Below are 22,238 nucleotides of genomic sequence, written 5' to 3' on the forward strand. Positions count from 1 at the left end.
GACTTTAACCCTTAGGCTATTATCCAATGGAAAATTCCATCAGCTTAAAGCGTTTTCCCAAGAACTAATGCATTATTGAGTTACGTTTTTTCGTTTTTGATGAAAATTCGGTACTTTCAATTTGTCAATCGAGTATATACTTAAGTAAATCAAGGAAACCCTTTTCTCTATTTTAAATTGTTTTTGGCAACTATCACCTCATATACTTGTATGGCAGTCATGATCAAAATAGACATAGGACGATACTTGTATATACATATTTCATAAAGGTTTCACATTCTAAAAAACAGTTAGTCTGATGAGCTCGTGTGCCACACATAAGTAGTCCAGTATCCATACCCATGCCGTTAAGTACATATGTATGTAGTTCATGAGGGATGCCGACGTTCGATATGAGTTTCAATATGTTCTGCGGTCTTACTATCGACACCGCTACCAGGATTTCATACCGTGTGGCTCCCAAGCGTTTGAAGCGTTGTTTGGCTACTGCAGGACTAGTGCACAAGCCAATGACATTTTCTGCGCTCAACTTGAGCTATCAGCCCCATTTCGCCACCATAATGTGACCACTAATGTAATGAAATATCCAGTAATGTTCCTACAATCACTTCTATCAACAGTTCGCAGAAACTTTGTATTTTTTGGATCTACCGCTTGCACATGAGCTTTACAGTTTTGCATCCTGATAGATCATTCCATCGAACTTTAACCTGCCTTGCCATGCTCTTGTTCAGAACTTCGTAAAGACGATGTATTGATTTACCAATACCGTTATTCGATGACAGCTGTACACCAACCTTGGCAATGTCGTCCACTATTTCATTGTCATCGATGACTTTGTGACTTGGCACCCAGCAGAAGTGAAGTAATTTGATCGTGGCGCCACTTTTCACTTCTGCCCTGCTTCACGTGAAACTTCTGGTCGTATCTCCGATACGAGGTTACCGCCTTGGTTGCTGCTTGGTGGTTCTGCAGTTGCCTCCAGATGCATTAATGGCTAGCTCCGCGGCTTCTCCATTGGTGCATGAACTTATATTATTTATATTTATTATATTTGCTATATTCGTACTATACTAACGTCTATACGTTACTCATATAGTATAGCTTTACCTTCTTTAGTAATACCACGATGGCTGGTTTTCGACAAAAAGACTCCCAGCTTTTAAGAAGTAAGAAAAATTCAAAAGTTCAGTTTAGTTCATGATAAAGTAGGGTGTGATGAGGTATTACATGATAGAGGGTAGCGGATTGCGTTGGCGATCCTTTGGCTGGATAAAAATCAGGCCCGTTTCGATTAGGTAGACCCACCTTTCGAGGAATGGAATGGTCTAAGCCAATCGGAAAACCATTACAACTAAACGTAGGCTCACCATTCGCTATTGCTTGGTGTGCAGGGTATAAGTAATTGCCTGAAGTATGCACAGAATGAGTTTAGCTCTTCCTCTTTACATTATTTTCTTAATTTGACCAAATGTTTGTGTTTCTTCCTTATTATTGCCATTTTTTGGTACTTGTTTGAGTGTAAGTTTAACCGGATTTTCATGCGTCTATTGACTTTTAATGCTATTTATGATGTCTAATCTGACTCATGACAATGACTTTCATAAACATGTTTGAATGTATGTCTGCTATTGCGGGTGAGTAAACAACTTCAAACAACATTAAGAACATTTGTAATAAACAGCAATAAAAAGTCGATGCTATTGACAGCATAATAAATAGTTTACAGTTATAGTTAATGGCAAGAAAATAAAATTGAATTATACAAAATTAAATACAAAATGGAAATAAAGCATTTTTCTTAAGTAATTGTGCATTGCTTTGCATATTTGAGTTGGCGTTGAAATGTTTTTATATGCAAAATGCAAACTGCTTTGGAGATTTCTTGGAATGTTTGACACTTCTCTACAGTTCCGCATTTATAATTGAGGCGTCAGTGTAAAAAAGATGAAATTAATCAAATTGATTGTTACTTGGATTAAGTGGAAGTGATGTTAGTATGCAGAGTCACTGATTTATTGAAACGTAGGACGAGAAAAAAGCATGTAAAATTATGCAGAAAAGGCTCAACAGGGCTCTGCTTATAATTTTATATTGCTTCATTTACATTTTTGTAATGCATATGAGTGTATATACAATATTATATACAAGTATGAATAACATTTACAGCTCAGCTAACGTTTTGATCGTGGATTCCTGAAAGGTTAACTTGATTACAAAAATATACTGCATATCGGTAGCAATATAAGCGGAAATCAGACTCAAATCTTCCCTCCTGACAGTGTTGGTAGTCGAATACACTTTATGTAAAAGTTTCGAATAATTTCCATTAGCTTACTCAACTCATATTTTATTCCATTAAGCTTGAAAGCTCTCGCATTCGTGCCGACGAAATAGGATTCCTTGAGTTGATTTTAGAAGATTCTAGTCAGTTGAAATCCCTAAAACGAATATAAATGCATACATTGTACAAAGGAAGGGGGTTTCGGGTTTAAGGTTTTCATGGTAAAAAATTACTTTTTTTTGCGAATTTATTTGATAAATATGGATTGAGTAATTTTGTTCCGACCTTTTGTACATTATTGAGCATGCTCTTGACAATTTAGGGTATTTTTTTGTCACTTTTTTAGTTTGTAAATTTTAGACGCGTTTTTCTCAAAACTACTTTTTCAAAGTCCATGTTCACTGTCATTTCAGAACTGCTTGACCGATTCATTTCAAACTTTCTACACATTTTTTACATATAAAATACTTCCCTCTATCTTTTATAACTAAAAATAATATCGATTTAATTTTAGTGGCGCCACCTACTTATTTATCAGGCCGGGTCCAGCTCGAATCGAATATTTCTTAAGTACGCGGATATTTCCTTAGATTATTGTTTTTAAAGTATTAGTCAACACCAGAGTCCTCAAAAATGGCGTAATCTTCAAAATTTAATCTGGGAGTAAGGAAAAACTCGTGTAACTCGGCTATAATCGCGTAAGCGGTGTCTACGCCAATAAAGAAGAAGAAGGAACAAGCAATATAACTTCGGTCTTGGAGGCTTTACTAAAAAGAATTTAAGTGTAAAAGAAAAAAATCTTGTTATTTTGATACAAAATGGCGACAACTGGGTCAATATTCTAGCAACTTCTGTTGTTTGAGTGAAAATAAAGGTTATGTTTAGCTGGTAGACCAGTTCTAGTCCTTTGCGGTTCAAGATGAAGTTCAGTTACCAAGTCCAAGAAGAGTAGTCAACCTTTAGGATGCCTGCGCTTGACGCGAATTTGAACAGACACTGCGGCTTCACTATGGATACCTTCTCCAGTGTATCATACCGTGGAGACCCCAGTTGCACAAAGTGTAGTTTTGCCAATGCAGGTCAAGTGCACAAGTGATGCTTCATTGTTTCTCTTCTGCCTTGCTCTAGACATTTCCTGCAGTCTAAAGAAATGGTTTTAAACTTCAAAGAACTTGCTGGAAAAGTGCATATTTCAAGGTTCCCTACTTTTTTAAAGAAAAAACAATAAAAACAAGTGCGATCGTCTCCGATTACCAAGTCGATTTTTTGCTAATCCAAGACGGGCCCGATTCCTTAAGCGATATTTTTCTATATTTTAACAGTTGTTGTGTTATTCGTTGAGATGACGAAATAAACGAATCAGACCGATCCAATCTTTTTGAGTTTTGAGTTAATTGGCTAATTAAAGCTTTAAAATGAACGGTATGATTGGTAAGCATCTTCGCAGTTCCGTAAATTTACCTGTTTTTTGTCTTGTTGCTGCCATATTTATCACATTCATTTATTAAAGTAGTAAGGTATGCTTAATTCCTACCAATTTACTTATCTGTTCTACAATAATTATTTGCATTCCTAAGTAATTTTCGCTAATTTACAGCTAAATTGTGGACTAAAAATAAACGCGCCACATTTGCAACATCTCAAACCGCTTGTGACCTTATAAGTCCATTGAAAGAAATTTGTAGTTTTTTCTAATTTCTAATGTCACATTTCTTTCCATATCTTCCGTCCCGCAACTGTGACATTGTATGCATTTCTCTCGACCTTGACGACTTAATAACAATGTAACGCCCACATAACTCGTACTTTCACGAAGCCACTTAAGCACGTACTGCAATTGATGTCTAAATGCGCACAGCGTGCTGCGACTAAATGTTGCATATCCCTGCTTTTCTTCTAAGCACAACAACAACAATTGTGCTATATTCGTTGTAGAATTCTATGTGCGACTATTTAAAGCGCAGGCATTTGTAAGTGCCAGTGCGGGGGTGGGTGGTGGACGGAAGCTGGGTGGGCGCTGACGTCGCTGGTTGCACTTGAAACTCCCACTCAAACAAGTTGAGACACACACTCATACATATATTTATTTGAATCAATGCAAATGTCACGCATAAATAATGGAAAATATACAGACATGTCGGAAAGTATGTGTCGCCAGACAAGTAGGCGGGGATTAACACGATTTTGGGCGTGCTGTGCGCTGAATTTAAATTAATGGAAGAAAAATAATAAAAATTCATACGTGAAAGTCTTGCCAATTCCAGCAATTACTCACGTTCCGTATTTTTATTTGCCACTGTTATATGTTTTTTGTTTTTATTGTAAGTTTTTTTACTACTTTTTCGACGGAGCAACTGGAAAAATACCCTTTAACCGCCAAATGAAATGATATCACTAACGAAATGTTTAAGCATTGTAAGTGTATCCTTGCGCATGCGCATGTGCGATTATCTATAAATTATTGAAAGCGGTCATACGTACATATGTATGTATGCGTGCAACTGTGTGTAGTTATGAATTTCAATGAGTTCGTAGTAAGTTAATGTATTTTTATTTATGTTTGCATTTATTTTTTTTGCATTAATCGTTTAGCGTGAATTATTTAAAAATCATTTCACGTTCGATTTTATGGCTGTTATTGTGGTGAGGTAATTCCCTAGCGTGTCTGTGACGTATGCGGTACAAGTTCAAATCGGAATCAATCTACTTTGTTTGCTATTTTCTCCTCTTCTGCAATTCGAGCTTTGCGGTTTGTGGTTTCCCATAGAAATTTGGCGGCAAAAGGTTCTGAGAATGAATTTCTTCTTCTTCTTCTTTATTGGCGTAGACACTGTTAACGTGTTTATAGCCGAGTTTGCAACAGCGCGCCAGTCGCTCTTCCTTATTGCGGTTTGGCGCTAATTGGAGATTCCAAGAATAGCCAGTTCCTTCTTCACTAGGTCTTTCCAACGGAGGAAGACTTTCATCCTTAATCTTCCGCAGAACCTTTCTCTTGAAAACTCGCAACGTCGACTCATCAGTTGTTGACATCGTCCATGCCTCTGCACCATATTGCAGGTCGGGAATAAGGAGTGACTTATAGAGTTTTGTTTTTGTTCGTCTAGAGAGGACTTTTTTTCTCAATTGCCTACTCAGTCCGAAGTAGCACTTTTTCGCAAGAGTTATTCTGCGTTGGATTTCGAGCTGATATTATTGTTGCTGTTAGTACTGGTTCCTAGATAGGCGAAGTTATCTACGACTTCGAATTATGAATGTCAACAGTGATATGGGAGCCAAGTCGCGAGTGCGAAGACTGTTTGTTTGATGATAGGAAATATTTCGTTCACTACCAGACCTATTTTCTTCGCTTCCTTCCACAGAACTAACGGCGCGGTTGTTAAGGCCAAATATATCGATGTTATCGGCGTACGCCAGCAGTTGTATACTCTTATAGAAGATGGTACCTTCTCTATTTAGTTCTGCAGCTCGAACTATTTTCTCCAAGAGCAGATTGAAGAGATGTTCTTCCCAATCCCGACGGAGCTTTTGGTATTGCTCAACGTCAGTTTACACAGCCGTATTAGTCTTGCGGAGATATTAAGCACCCTTTTGAAATCGACGAAGAGGTGGTGTGTGTCGATTCTCTTTTCATGTGTCTAATGCCCATCGCTAATGTGTCTTTTTTGTTCTCATAGTAAATTCCATCAGGGCATAATTTATATATATATATATATATATATATATATATATATATGTATCTTTGTACTTTAATATATCGTTATTCAGATATATAAAATAAATATATAAGAATGTTCTTGCATATTAGCCAATTTGTGGTAAAGAAATAAGAAATGTGGTTTTGTTTCGTACAGTTACGATGCAATTAAAAATCGTTGCATACTTTTAGGCGCGTGAGTTGCTGAATACATATTTACCTATATTGGGTAGTGTGGTGAATTTCATTCAAACTTTTGCTTACATCTGATTAGGAAGTGGAAGTATGAGAAAGGGGAAATGTACCAATTTTATCAACTTGAATGTGATATTGTGGTTTTATGATCTAGTTTTACAACTTCCGGCGCCACCTGAACCATATGTATTTTAGGTGTTCTTTGTGCACATATCTATGCGGAGATGAAAAATTAGCAAATTGTTTAATAAAATATACAATATACATATTGCATCGCAGAGAAAAATTGATTGACATTTTCAGTCTGAATTTTTTTTTCAAAATTTGCTCCAAAGGGTCATAAACTGAGACTTTTCACCAGACTTAAATAAGTGTTTTTGATGGAAGAAAATTGATCACTGAAGAGTATCATCATATGTATCTACATATCATATCATCATATGTCGATGAATAATCTTGCACATTCGTATTATTTGGGGCCAGTGGCCTAAGGATTTTTCTAGTCTAGTTGGTTTTGGGATCCCATAGTGTATCTAGAGTTGGTATTGAAATTTACATAAAAATACATGTAAAATCCATCAGCTCATATACATAATGTACATATGTATGTATGTAAATCCATTGGATTTCAGGTTGAGAGATCATTTGGAATTCTAAATGGACCGTAATATTGGATGGAAAGATAATTGAGGAGAAATAAAGTAAAGATACCTTCTGTGCTTGAACTTATAAATTAGAAAAACGCTTAGCAGCTAATAAAAATTTGCACAGACGTTTAATCTCCATTTCCGCCAGTTGGTGGGATGTCTAAAGGTAAGCGCTCCCAAGTGTTTAAGTTATGGCCTTCCAAACGCAGGACAGTCAAGAAGGAAGTGTTGAGTTGTTTCTACCTCATCTTCTTCCATACAGCTTGACTGTCCCTCTCCTCTAACGGCTTCTTTCAACCCACAACTGCCTCGCCAGTATATGGGCAGAGAAAGAGTCGCCAGAGCTCGGTTTAGTGACTCTATGATCCTATTAATCCGGTATGAAGTCAAAGTGTATGAGGGTTCTCGAGTGTTCAGACACGTGTTCTTTTAGGAACCCAGATTCTCTGAGTCTGATAGCAATTTTCACAGCCATACACCTTCTGACGATGTCTACAGACACTATGTGCTAGATGACGTCCGTGGTTGGATTGGACCTTAGTGCATCACAAATGCTGATGAGTGCGGCTCGTTGAACGCTCTCGAATTTCTTTGCTAGTGTGGTCTTTTCCAGAAGCCTCCTCCACATAAAAATTATGGCGTCGTAGAGCCAGAGCTCCTCTACAACAGTATAATGCGATTGATGGCTTTTTTGCTCTCTCTTCGATATTCGTCTTCCATAAAAGCTTCCTATCCAGGATGAGCTCTAGATATTTCACTGCATCCGCCGGTTGCAGACGGATGTCTTCCATTTGCGGCAGCAGTGCCCCCGGGATCTTGTATCTTTTAGTAAATAAAACCATTTCGATTTTATTGGGGTTGATAGCGACCCCACTTTCCGACTGCCCAATTCGTTACGCTTGCCTCAACTCGCACACGGTACTCACGAACTTTCCTTTGACCATAAGTGCTACATCGCCTACATAAGAAATCACTTGGCAGCCACGATTCGCAAGTGTTTTAAGTCGGTCGTTAATGACCAAGATCCATACAAGTGAAGAGAGAACTCTACCTTGTGGGGTTCCACTACTCACATTTCGTCGAGCACGTTCGTTGCTCCATTCCGTTTCAATCACTCTGTCGCAAAGAAGACTGAAAGTGAGGCTCAAATACCTCTTTGATTCAACCTCAAGACCATCCAGAGCAGTTACGACTGCTTCCGCCGGGACGTTATTGGAAGCTTTCAATATCAAGGAAAGTCCCAACAGCGAATTCCTTAACTCTAATGGCTGTTTTCAGAGTCGGCGAAGAATTTTTTCTGAAACGGCTATGCCGATAAATAAATTCACATGGCCTTCTCAGATATACTTGTGAAGTAATGATCGAATGTATAATATTTTTGCTAATACAGTAAAAGCTCTATTAAGAGAACGTCTCCATTAACTATTATTAAATAAAATGCCGCTTAAAAAATAATTCACCAAAACACGTGTTTTCTCTGACTTCCAAGTGTATATAAGCCCTTAACGTGGCTGTATTAAGTCAGTTGAAGATCGTTTGAATGCTGTTCAAGGATGCTAGAATCTCACTGAATATCATAAACCAATCTGGCTAAATCACTTCTCACACGATATTTATCGCTTTCTGGACCTTATATCCATCGCTGAGCGAAAAGCCAAGAGATCCAGCATATTTGCCGCATATTTGGACGTACTCAATAACTTATTGCGCGAACTATCCTTCAGTATAAAGTGAGTGTTCTTCGCTTTCACTCAAACCTTGTCAATATTCTCACTCATACAAACATATGTACAGATACATACATATGTATGTACCTTTCGCTGAATTAATTTAAATTCACAGAAAATCTAAACAATTCTAGTTTTAATCAAGCACTCTCGCTATAAATCATTCAGAACATCATTACAAACGCGTGTGTAAATGCGTCTAATAAACATAGCATAGAAATTGCTGTGTATGTATTTTGATGTGTAATGTATTTATGTAATGTTCGTGAATCAAAAAACAACAACAAACTGCAAGCGAACGCCTTTTACTCCATAAAAATACTATGCTATTGACATTGAACCTGTGCTCTTGGCAATTATGAACTGAATGTAAACGATTTGACGGTACACAGAAATCTATGAATGATGGTTATATGTGCCGCTTCAAGAATTAGTCACTTTGCTAAAGAAAAATGCACCGTTACGGCACTGATTACGAGTGATGGCTGCGTATTTGTATTTGCGGTTCATTCGAAAGAGAGTTTTTAGATCGCGCTTCGAAGCTAATGACGTAGATTATCACCATTTTGAGGTACTGTAACTTGTGTATAGTGGAAAAATATTATATACATAGTATGTATTTATACAAATATAATATACATATTTTATAAAAATACATATATTCATAAATAATTAGTTGAAATGAATTAATCATTAATAGGGAAGCATTCATAGTAAATTCATTCAAGTTTTATGCACGCGGGTGTTATTCTTATTAATTGATAAAGCCCACGAGCTTGGGAAATTCCCTTTAAATACAGATTAGTACATACTTGTATGTATACTACATACTCTGAAAGTCGTATTATTTGTATGAACTGCATTCTCGTATAATTTTTTATGACGAAATGATATACTATATAAACGTTTTTATACTCTCGCAACAAAGTTGCTAAGGAGAGTTTTATAGTTTTGTTCACATAACGGTTGTTTGTAAGTCCTAAACTAAAAGAGTCAGATATAGGGTTATATATACCAAAGTGATCAGGGTGACGCGTAGAGTTGAAATCCGGATGTCTGTTTGTCCGTCCGTCCGTCTGTCCGTCCGTGCAAGCTGTAACTTGAACAAAAATTGAGATATCATGATGAAACTTGGTACACGTATTTCTTGGCTCCATAAGAAGGTTAAGTTCGAAGATGGGCAAAATCGGCCCACTGCCACGCCCACAAAATGGCGGAAACCGAAAACCTATAAAGTGTTATAACTAAGCCATAAATAAAGATATTAAAGTGAAATTTGGCACAATAGATCGCATTAGGGAGGGGCTTATTTGGACGTAATTTTTTTGGAAAAGTAGGCGTGGCCCCGCCCCTACTAAGTTTTTTGTACATATCTCGGAAACTACTATAGCTACATATGTCAACCAAACTCTATAGAGTCGTTTCCTTCAGGCATTTCCATATACAGTTCAAAAATGGAAGAAATCGGATAATAACCACGCCCACCTCCCATACAAAGGTTAAGTTGAAAATCACTAAAAGTGCGTTAACCGACAAACAAAAAACGTCAGAAACACTAAATTTTACGGAAGAAATGGCAGAAGGAAGCTGCACCCAGGCTTTTTTTAAAAATTGAAAATGGGTCGCCCACTTATGGACCAAAAACCATATCTCAGGAACTACTGATTTCAATGAAATTCGGTATATAATATTTTCTTAACACCCTGATGACATGAAATCGGTTTACAACCACGCCTTCTTCCAATATAACGCTATTTTGAATTCCATCTGATGCCTTCTCTGTATAATATATACGAGTATATTAGGAACCAATGATGATAGCGGAATAAAACTTTACACAAATACGATATTTGAAAAATATGTAAATGACGGACAATGAAATCTCGATTATCACTTTATCATGCGAGAGTATAAAATGTTCGGTGACACCCGAACTTAGCCCTTCCTTACTGGTTTAAGTTTTATTTAAGTTTTATTACCAGATGCTTTTTCGAGAGAAATTATGCAGTCATATAAACATATAGTATATGATATTATACATCGGTACATCTGTGTACTTATAATATGAAACATACTTATGAAAAGCTCGGTTTTCTGTACATATACATATGTATGTAAGTATGGAAATATGTACATACTTATGTATATGTTGTCAGAGTATGGTTAGTGAGGTCCGAAATATTATTTCTGTCTCGAAAGTGTGTTATAGATGTAGATGGCTAATACAGCTATGACCTGGTATATGTACCTTGTTATGAAAATAAAAATTTTCACAGTAGAAAGAAACCCGTTTTCAGTCGATCGAAGAGATAAAATGAAATTCGCTGAAGGAGCTGATGGCCACCCCCAAAAAGTGTTTATGAAACGTGTTTTGAGGATTGGAAAAATCCTTGACATAAGTGTATTACTCGTATTTCTGGTGAAGATTACTTTGAAGGCGATAAAAGAAGGATTGTTGAATAATTAAATATTTTGCGTTTTATTTAAAATTTCCGGGACCTTGTCCCAGTATAAATAAATGTCACAATGTAACAGGTGGCGCAAAAATTACCTTCCGATGTTTTTTGGAAAATGAAAAACTTTTTTAAAAAATGAAAAACTTTGATTCTGCTTGTGGATTATTTTTATTTGGTCTTTTAAATTTTTTTACATCAAGTCGAGAATATGATATCATGTAAATGGCCACCGCCACAGTTGACTGTCATTTGAGCCCTTTTTATGGTATTTTCCATCACTTTGGCCAGAACTTCCGGCGATAGGTCCTCACATTCTTGACGGATATTGTCTTTAAGAGCTGCAAGAGTCTGAGGCTTGTTGACATAAGCCCGCGACTTCAAAAAGCCCCACAAAAAGAAGTCTGGAGCGGTCAAATCAGGCGATCTTGCTGGCCAGTGCAAATCGCCAAAACGGGAGATTAGGTGCCCGGGAAATGCATCCTTCAGCATATCGGTTGTGGCACGCAGTGTAGCGTACCATTGTTTATTTACGTATATTTCGCATGTGTTTACTACACAAATGTCAAAACAGAACTGACATTAAAGGTCAATTGCAAAATTTATAGCATCTTCTGATCATCTTCTGACTTTGACGCCACCCTTTATAAATAAATGATGCGGATGATGAGACGAGTTGAAATCGTAATGAAATTAGATATATGTGTTCCTTGCAGAAAAAGTGAAGACAAGTTCGTAGATGGGCGTAATCGAACACTGCCACACAAAGCGCCATTAACCGAAAACCTAAATAAAGCGCCATAACTAACACATCAAACAAGATAAAGAACTTTAATTTGGTACAGAAAATCGCAGTGGCAAGGGGAACCTGTGAACTAAAAATTTTGAAAAAGTGGGAAAAAGTGGAAAAAAGTTTAATATACCTATCTCCTAAACCACTAAACCCACAACCACCATATATCATAGGAACTCTCGTCGACAGTGTAAAAATGGACAATAACCGTGCCTACTCCCACATAACAGTACTGTTACAAACTACTAAAAGCGCGATAAGTCAATACCTAAATACGCCAGAGGCATACAATTTTACCCCCGAGATGGTATGTGACGAAAGGAGCCGGGGGTGGGCGTAGCACCGTCCTCTTTTAGGTGAAATTACATATCTGAAAATGAGCGAAATCGGTCTATTACCATATAACACAATACTAAATTTCTTTGATGGAGCATGTTTTCTTAATAGCGGTGAGTCTTTGTGCTTAGTATGAATAAAATCGGATGAAAATTTAAACTAGTTGCACAAGTTTCAAGAGTATGAAATGTTCGGTTATGCTCCAACTTAGCCCTTCCTTACTTTTTATTGGTCTGAAGTTGGTATCTGATTGCATTATCCAGAAGTAAGGTCTAGCGACGCTACCATATCCTTCTTATTCATTAGTTTTACTGCACTAAAGGTGTAAGGACATTTTCTTCCTATTATTTATTTACCGATGTCTAATATCTATTTATTTAAATCAATTTTGAACTATAGCCATCGAAGAAGAAGGATCATCCCTTACAGCATCTAAGCACTTTGGATTTCACTGTGCGGTTTTTCTTACAAAACTAAGAGTAAAATAACGGACCGATATTACATCCTGAAGTATGATCTGAACTACGTAACGGTAATCCGATTGGCATCTCTCATGACCAAAACTGGTCTATGCGTAGCTCACGAGCCTACCAGACTAACCTAACTTATAATATACATATATGTATGTATGTATGTATCTATATTTGACACATAGAATTCTATTAAACACCAAGCGGACTTTCTGGGGAATATCTTATAAGTTTTGAGATTCCACTGAGCGCCTGAAAGGGATGGTTTTTTTATCGAAGCGTTTGCCGTATTTTTCAGTTAAAATATTTGGGTTTCGAAGTCACAAGTAACTATTTGCTGTGCTCTCTCGAAAGAGTTGGTAGTGAACGAAGGCAAGACGAAATATCTCCTGTCATCAAAAAACTAACTAGGCGTAGATAATTTCGCCTATCTTGGAACCACCATTAACACCAATAACAACGTCAGCCTCGAAACTCAACGCAGAATAATTCTTAGTAACACGGACTGAGTAGGCGATTGAAAAGTAAAGTCCTCTCTCTAGGAACAAAGCCCAATTCTACAAGTCACTCATCATCTCCGTCTTTATATATGGTGCAGAGGTAAGGACGATGATATCATCTGATAAGTCGACGTTACGAGTTTTCGAGAGAAACGTTCTGAGGAAGATTTATGCTCCTTTGGGTATTGGCAACGGCGAATATCGCAGTCGATGGATATAAGTATACGACGACATTGGCATAGTTCAGCGAATTTAGAGACAGCGACTCCGAGAGTATTCGACGCAGTACCCACTGGGGAACCATATGAAGAGGAATACGTTCACTCCGTTGGAAAGACCAGGTAAAGAAGACCCTGGCTACACTTGGAATCTCCAATTGGCGCCAAACAGCGATAAAAAGGAAGAACGACTTAATAACGCGTAAGCGGTGTCTCCGCCAATAAAGAAGAAGAATATTGCTAAGCGCGACTAATAAATTTGGGGAGTTGGTGTGTTAGGATTGTCAAAATGGGTTATATGAAAAAATATTTTTTTTTCAGGCAAGAATATCCAACATCCAATCGTTGGTTTCGGGAAAAGGCTCCGAGTAAAAACTCAAGATCAAATAGAACTAGGCTACGACTCGCCGCCTCGACTTTACAATAATTCGCAAATAATCTATTTCCATTATCGAAAATTCTTCCCCGCCCAAAACAACTTGGCAACTCTATTACAGTTTTTGTTCCAACTTCTGTAGTTCAAATTACGGCGCACATTAATTAAAAAGCATTAAAAAAGCATGCAAAAAATGAAAAGAAATTGCAAACGATGCATAAATTGATTTAGACTTCGTCAGCAGCAACAACAATGACAACAGCGAAGTAGCAAAATATTTATTTTGCGCATCAAAATTGGCAGTTTGGCGCGCTGGAAATTACCCAATGACCGATGGGTGTTCTCTCGGCTTTTTCATACGAACAGCTCGTTTACTCTTTTCGCGCGACATTCGCACACGCGTCATACGCATTCCGGACGGAGTTCATCTGCTACACTGCCACCATACATACATACATACATATGCACGTAATTGGCTCGTAGGTATGCTTGTGGGTTCGTATTTCCTGCCGATGATGATGTTGATCAATTTATAGTAATCAAGCAATAAATTTAGAATATTTAAAAACGCCATCTCGTCATCAACGCAGCATTTTTTTAAAAAGTTAACAAGTCACAGCGTCATGCAGACATACATAAGTATGTACATACATACATATGTATGTATGAATGTATACTCATCTTTATGGTGTCATAACGGCATGATGATTGCGCGAATTGAGAGAAATGCGAAATGTCAGTGCTTGACATGTGCAATTGAAAGTTAACGAAAATTTTATTTATATAACTCTGCTCGCTCTGCTATTTAAACATATAGACATACCGACATAAAATACGTTTTAGTGACTTTTTCGGAACTTCGAAATATATTTTGTCATTGATCAGTTATTAAGCAAATTTATCACGTGCTGGAATGTGCTACGGAGGTGTTGGTATTTCTGTAAATAATGCCGTATTTTCACGTACTAATTATTTTGCACTCGATAGCATGTGTTCAGATATTCTCTAATACAAATAGAAATACTTTCCAGTCATAGTCATGTTTTTTGTCTGATAAAATTAGTCGCATTTTTACCATATCCGTTGTGGTTTTTGTTACGAGCGTTGTTGTAAATAAATATTTTAAGTACTCGGAAATATTTCTAGTACTATTTTAATTGTTTTTTAAGTTATTGGCATAATTTTGTAATAAAAATAGTTTTAGAATAAAGAACCAAGCGTTGTCGGCTCATAATTTTAGCCTTTTTTTACGAACATCTTCTTGCAAACGACGCATAACACTCAAATAGTATTCATTGTTGACAGTTTGTCCGGTCGGAAGGAATTCGGAGTACACCACACCTTGATACTCGAAGAAGACAGTCAACATAAACTTTAATTTTGACCTGTTTTGACTTGTTTTTTCGGCTTCGGCTCACCTTTGCCACGATGTTCGGCCGATTGATTGTCCGTTTCTGGGTCCTAAGCATATATCCAAGACTCACTGTCAGTAATAATATGTTTCATTACATCCTGGAAGTCGGAAATCATTGTTTCATAGCATTTTACGCGAGGCTATTTTTCGAAAAAATTAGTGATTTTGCAACCAATCGTGCTTTCACTTTTTTTAGGCCCACATTATCTTTCAAAATGGTTTTCACTGTTCCGTCCGATATTCCCACAATGCCAGTAAGATCTTTGCCTGTTCCTCTTCGATTCTCAAGCAGCAATTTCTCAATTTTATTGACGTGTTGATCATCAGTTGATGTTGATGACCGTCCTGAGCGTGGTTCGTCGTCAAGGTGTTCTCACTCTCTCTCTCTTCTATTTGAATAATTTTTACCAATCAACAACACTTGCATGCGGCCAAACAATTATTACCGAAGGCCTTTTCCGACATTCAGAACTTTTCGGCAGCAAAAATTTGATTTCGCACACAAAATTTAATAGATCTTAAGAACTTTACAAATCAACAAAGAGCTTTAAGCGTATTTGCCAAATATACTGAGACGGCTAATGAGAGTTTCAGTAGGCCAAAGATAAGACTAACTAACTACGACTTTTTTAGTCTCAGTCTTGCAAAGGTTGAACAGTGAAAAGTGTACAAATGTTCCCACCTCACTTTCTTCCATACAACTTTGACAACTAATATTCGACAAGTTTTTAACCTTACCGTATGAATGCCTATTGGACAATGCCCAGTAAAACTTCATTAAAAAAAGGAACTTTGCTAAGAGCAAGTAGTTCAGTAGATCTCATATATTCTACACTAAGGAAAAGGAACCTCGCAATCGCGCAAGAGCAGTCGACTAAGCGCACACGAGTTTATTGATCCAGTGCTAGAACGCAAGATGCCAATGGAGGTCCAACTCTGTTCCAATCTCATGTGAGCTCTGATTAGCTCGCCGCCTTTGCAGTTGCCAGCCATTCCGCTTTGAGCAGAGACCCAAATAAGTCTGATGATGCGATGAAGTAGCGTTATGCTGTTTCTAGTGAGTACAAACAGCAATCTTCACGCTAGTGTTGCCTCTCTGCTGTTGAAGTAAATGCACAGCTTCCTGAAAGAGGCTTCACTTCGTAGCAGTACGTCTACCGCCACTCTAATAGGAGTCACTACTGCTTAGCTTAAAGTTAACATTGACGGAGAGTTCCTTCCAGAAAACTCCCTCAACAAAAACTTTTTTCTTAGCGACTTTTCTCTACTCACATATGTATATCTCATCTGTATGTGAGCAGAGAAAGTCTTCCCCACCTTTTCGTTATAGCTGCTCTACAGCAATATAAGCAACCGATATTTCGCTTCGACGAAAGCTTTCTATCAAGGATAAGCAGTGAGTATCAGGGTTTTGTGACAACAGCTATTTTTACAGACTAGAAAATTATGTCACTTTAATGAGTTATCTACATTTACTCTTAGATCGATTCAACACCTTCTTTGTGGTAGGATTTTCATTACTGTCTTTTATAAGAGAGTAGCGCCCAAATATTTTGAAAATCATAGCGTTCTTAAGCAATAGCTTTACTTTCCAGCGAATCGAACAAACTATATCCCGGCGATTATTTATGAAAGTCGTACGATTTGCACATTTCTGTGGTGCCAATTTTTCATCCTAACTCTCCTAAAGTTTAGACAGTATGACGTCAACAATAAATAAACTTCAAAGCTTCCTTACAATAAGGGGAATCTGATACTTCAACGCTACGCACTATTTCTTTAAAAAATCTCTAAAGCGTTGCATATTTTTCAGCTCTTCTCTGAGAGCGCTACCCTCTTCTTCATCACGTGATGTATGTTCGGATTTCTATTTCCTACTCAAATGCGCTGATATTTATATAACAACAAATATGCTAAGAAAAGAAATCACAATTCCTTCGATGGGTCGGTCGCCGATTACACATACCAATGAAGTAGTGGAAAATTTTGTGAATGAGAGTTTTGTACTTCATTTTTTGTATTTGTCTTCCATTCCATTTAAGCAATTAACGTATATGTGTATGATTTTGTGTATTCAAGCATTAAATTAGGAGTACATGTTTACACATATACCCTGTACGAAATTATGAGCATAATTACGCTCTTGATGAGTTTGATGAGATTTGAAGCGCTTTCGAAATGCTTAAAATGGAATAATTTTACAATTTTAGTTCGAAAAAATTTGTAAAACTTAGTTTTGTGTTCAATAAAACACCACTTTTTGGTGAAAAATGCGCCTGATACCAAGAAATAGCTTGATGACTTTCAGAACTTGTACCTAAGATGTTATACGCTGTGGAAATCCAATCCAGTTACGCTTGAAAATATCAAAAAACTATTTTTTTATGATCTTGAATACCTTGATCGAGATGACTTTGGATTTATCAAGGAACGTTTTAGACATATTGTTCATGAAAGTTTGGTTGAGAAAAAGATCTGCGCAAAGGGACTGCCGCGAAAACTCAGGTTTGAACGATTCACGGGATCATGAAACCATGTCATAATTGCATAAAAAGAGCTTACAGTTCAACCTTATTTTTCGGATCTGACTCCAGTTCGGCTATAATCGCGTAAGCGGTGTCTACGCCAATAAAGAAGACTTTTTCCCCTTATACGCCTGCAGTGTTGTCGGTAGTATGTAATTGAAAGAATATTTAAAGGAATTACCAGGAAATTATGATTGTTTCTACGATTTCGAGGGAATTATGGTAGCTACTGCGTTCGATAAAAGATCGTAAAACATCTGAACGCATCTCATAGGCAAGAAAAAGGGAATTAAGGCCTTCTCCGAGTATGTAACCTGACCAAAAATTCGTCTGACAATGATATGCGGTCGGTAAAAATCAAAAATGGACAAAATTGCGGGATTTTTTTAAGAAAAATTGTAATTTTATACCAAAATTTTGTTCCAAACTTGATTTTTATCTCACCAAAAAACTGGTAGGTTATCGTATGTAGAACTTTATACAGAACATGCAGAGATCTATCGATTTGTTTTTGATTTCGTACAATTCACCCCCCTTAAAATATACGCCAAACCTTTCATTCATCATACATATTTATTTTTCCTACAGTGTTCTTTCTATTTAAAAATTAGACACCAGTCTTAGTCATTATTGATATATTCAGTTTACACAAAAGTCTCCAAAAGTAAGTAGCTGTCTGTTATTCATATCTGAAACACAAATCACTTAATACTAGCAATGTGCAGGTCTGTAATCCCTACGCTATGAGTATGTGTCGCATATTAGCAAAGTTACTAATTAAGTTAGAATGCCAGTAAATATAAGTACAATAGGTTGCAAATATTTTGCAAGTCAGCTGCCCTTTGACGTATTTACGATCATTTATTGACTGGAGTCGAACAAGACTTTACAAGCCTTGTATTTACAATACTTACATAATGTAGGTATATCTATTCTATTCTATATGTAATGTATATCTATATACATACATATCTACATATGTATGTATGCAAACCTATCTATGTAATAGAATTCTTAAGAAGTTTTATATGACAATTCTATAATTTACTATCTATTTTTCTTCTTAATAGATTCATATGTACATACATGTATGTACGTATGTATATATTGGTATATATGTATGTTTATGCACATGACTTAGTATATACTATGTATGTATGTATGCATGTATGTTTGTATTTTTGCACATATATATGTACATACATACATATACATATATCCAAATTAAGTACCGCTATTTTTTATTGATAAGATATTGCCTGTTATTCATTCCGATAACAAGCAGGTAGGTAACAGGTAGGCATTGTGCTCCTATAAAAGTAGTATATCATCATTACAGTTATTATTATTATTATTATTATGACTTTATTTTAAGTAGTAAAATTTAATTAAAGCAATTTAGTGCACAAAAACGTAATATGATGAAATAAAAATTATTTTAAAATAATAATTTTAATGGTTGTTTGTAATTGGTGGGTGCTAAAGTAATATTACCTAAATTTTTAATTACTTTCACGTACCATTATATACTTATGGATACATACATATAAGTATAAATACATGTGTATATATACTTACATACATATCCACAAAACACGGTAACTTCTCTTTAATATTTTTTAAGAAATCTTAACTATTTTGGTTGCTCACTTGCCTTGCCGTCCTTAACATCAGCACATCCTTTGTCTGTGTTTTCAAGTAACTGGATGTACCGGTTTATATGTACATACTTACTTACTTCCAAACGTATTTATTGTTCGAAAAAAATTGAAGAAAAAATATTTAAAAGACAAAGGATATTTTTTTATACAATTAAAAGGTTTGTGTTGTTCAAGTTAGCCTTCAAACCTAGTATTTGTAATGTTGTTGTTCTGCTATAAGTGTTTTGTCCTAAAAATTCCTCTTCCAGCATGTTCTCTGTATACACATATAGTATATGTAAGTATGCATATAAGCACCAATATATATAGGGTAGTCGAAAAAGTCTTTTCGTATTTCTAATAAAACTTCAACTAATTTTTTTGTATTTATAATGAAATTTAATGAACCAAATATGTACCATTTTGTCGACCATGTTTTGCCATTTTTCTGCTAGAGACATTATGCCATCGGTGTAAAACTTTTCTGGTTTCTCGGCGAAAAACTGTGACAAGTAATTTTCACAGGCTGCTCTTGAAGCCAACTTTACTTCATTAAGGGAGCTCTGCATTGACCGAAACAAATGGCAGTCCGATGGTGCAAGGTCAGGGCTATGGTCTTCCCAGCCAAGCTGTCCCAGTTTTTGCCGAGTCATCAAAGATGTGTGTGGTCTAGCGTTGTCCTGATGGAAGACGAAGCCCTTTCTGTTGATCAGTTCTGGCCGTTTTTTTTCGATTGCTTGCTTCAATCTCATCAGTTGTTGACAGTAAAATGTAGACACAATCTTTCGACCAGGCTGGAACAGCACATAGTGGATGAATCTTTTTCAATCTCACCAAACACCCAACATAACATTTAGTGGCTTTGTGACCTTTTGTTGAGCTTTACCACGCTTAGACCATGATCTCTTTCGCACATTACTGTCGTATTTGATCAACTTTTCGTCTCCTGTTACCATTGGCTTCAGAAATGGTTCAATTTCATTTCGTTTCAGCAAAAAATCGTAGATGTTAATTCGGTCTCTGTTAATTTTATGCGTTGAGTCCAATTTTCGATGAATCGTTCGAGACTTTCGACTGGTAACTGGCGAATGACACGTGTGATGTTTCCCTACAAGACCTGAATCGAAACGGAAATGTTCGCATAAACTTTAGACTTCTACACATCCTCACAGGAAAAAGTCTAACGGTGTGATATCACACGATCTTGGTGACCAATCGACCGGCCCAAAACGTGAAATTATCTGCTCACCGAAGGGTTCGCTCAATAAATCCATGACGATAATGCTTTATTTTCTTCACTGCATGCTGGACGTGTTCTATTCGGTAGAATATTACCCCATACTGAATGATGGATTTCAAGATGGGTGATGGTGTTGCGAATAGTACGCTCAATAGGCCGTTTATCTTGACCATAAGCTGAGCGAAGCACGCGAAACCCACTCTTTACAGAACGTGAATTTTTGTAATAAAGTTGAACGTTGTTTAGGTGTAAGTCTTTCCATGATGAAAAGCCAAACAATACTGAACAAAAATAAGATGACAACTTGACACGACTCATGCGTGTTCTGTCAAAAAAGGGCTATTGAAAAAAGTACATCTACTTGGATCACCCGGTAGAATAAATTCTAAAATAATTCACAGAAAGACCTTGTGAGTAAAAATATTAACATACATACATATAAATAATGCCTTGCGGTTAATTGTTTATTAATGATGATTGTGGTTCTCGGTAGGCTTTTTCATCTGATGATGACGATGACGTGTCCTATTCATTATTATTCTTCTGAAGAACAAAAAATCAAATTTTTAAATTTGAGAATTGAATTGCATGTGCAAAGTACCACCGTGCAATAAAACCTTGGAAAGTTCAAAATTGAAATCTTGATAAGAAGTAGGAAAACTAATATATTTCAGTAAACATTTCTTAATATGTTATAACATTTTTTTCCTTTGGGAATTTCGGAATGTGCTAAAATAGATTAATATCAGTAAAATTATGGCCTAAATTCTACGCATGCCTACATATGCGTCTTCGATTCGCAACTTCATTGCTCGCTATGTTTGAGCGAATGCGTAAAAAAATAACAAATGATAAAAAATTTAACTATTTTTATACAAAAAGTTGTAAGTTTATTTCCTTATAACTGTCTTCCACACTAGTTCTACTAAATTATGCCAGTTTATATGAGATTTATACCAGTTACTGTTCGATTCACTACTTTTCTGCGCGCTAAGTATTTGCTCGTCTCTCTTTCTTACCGATATACATACACACTAGGTGAAAGTAAGAAAAATTGAATTTTTTATAAGCGATTTATACCAGTTACCGTTCGATTCACTACTTTTGTGCGAGTTTATGTATTAGCTCCTTTCTCTTTTCAGTCAATATAGGTGAAAACAAAAATAAATTAGATCAGTTGACTTCCAAAGTTCTACTAGATTATGCCAGCTTATTTGATTTATACCAGTTACGATCCCATTTGCTAAATTTTGGAATTGGAAAGCTATATCTAATGATTTCATTGATTAGTGATGTGATTTTTAAAAAACTAATTCTTTATAAGCTACTAAATATAGCTTTCCAATTCCGAAATTTAGCAAATGGGATCGTAACTGGTATAAATCAAATAAACTGGCATAATGTAGAAGAACTAGTTAGCAGAATACTAATCTTTTGAAGACCAGTTTTAAAACAAGTGCTAATAGACTAGTCGTAAATTAGTATAATGTATAATATCTGATTAGTTTCCTCTTGCCCTGCAGGGTGTATATTATCACTACGCTTCTATAATTATTAAAATTAATGTATACCTTTCATTTATTTTCGTCGCACAAGTGAGAGCTATTATTAGAGTTCTAATTGCAACAAAAAAAAAAACAAAGGAAAAAACATTTGCATAGATTGCACAGAAACACTCGCTTCTAAACTCACTCTCACTTTACGAGCAATAAACTACTGTTTTTCA

At 36.3% G+C, this 22,238-nt stretch overlaps 1 protein-coding gene across 2 annotated transcripts in view; it reads left to right on the forward strand.

Annotated features, from left to right (window-relative positions):
- Positions 1 to 22,238, forward strand: part of LOC126761201 (proton-coupled amino acid transporter-like protein CG1139) — an 82,437-nt gene that overhangs the window by 17,864 nt on the left and 42,335 nt on the right. The gene's annotated exons all lie outside the window — the stretch shown is intronic.

This window comes from Bactrocera neohumeralis, chromosome 6, assembly GCF_024586455.1.
Source record: "Bactrocera neohumeralis isolate Rockhampton chromosome 6, APGP_CSIRO_Bneo_wtdbg2-racon-allhic-juicebox.fasta_v2, whole genome shotgun sequence".
Classification (NCBI taxonomy): domain Eukaryota; kingdom Metazoa; phylum Arthropoda; class Insecta; order Diptera; family Tephritidae; genus Bactrocera; species Bactrocera neohumeralis.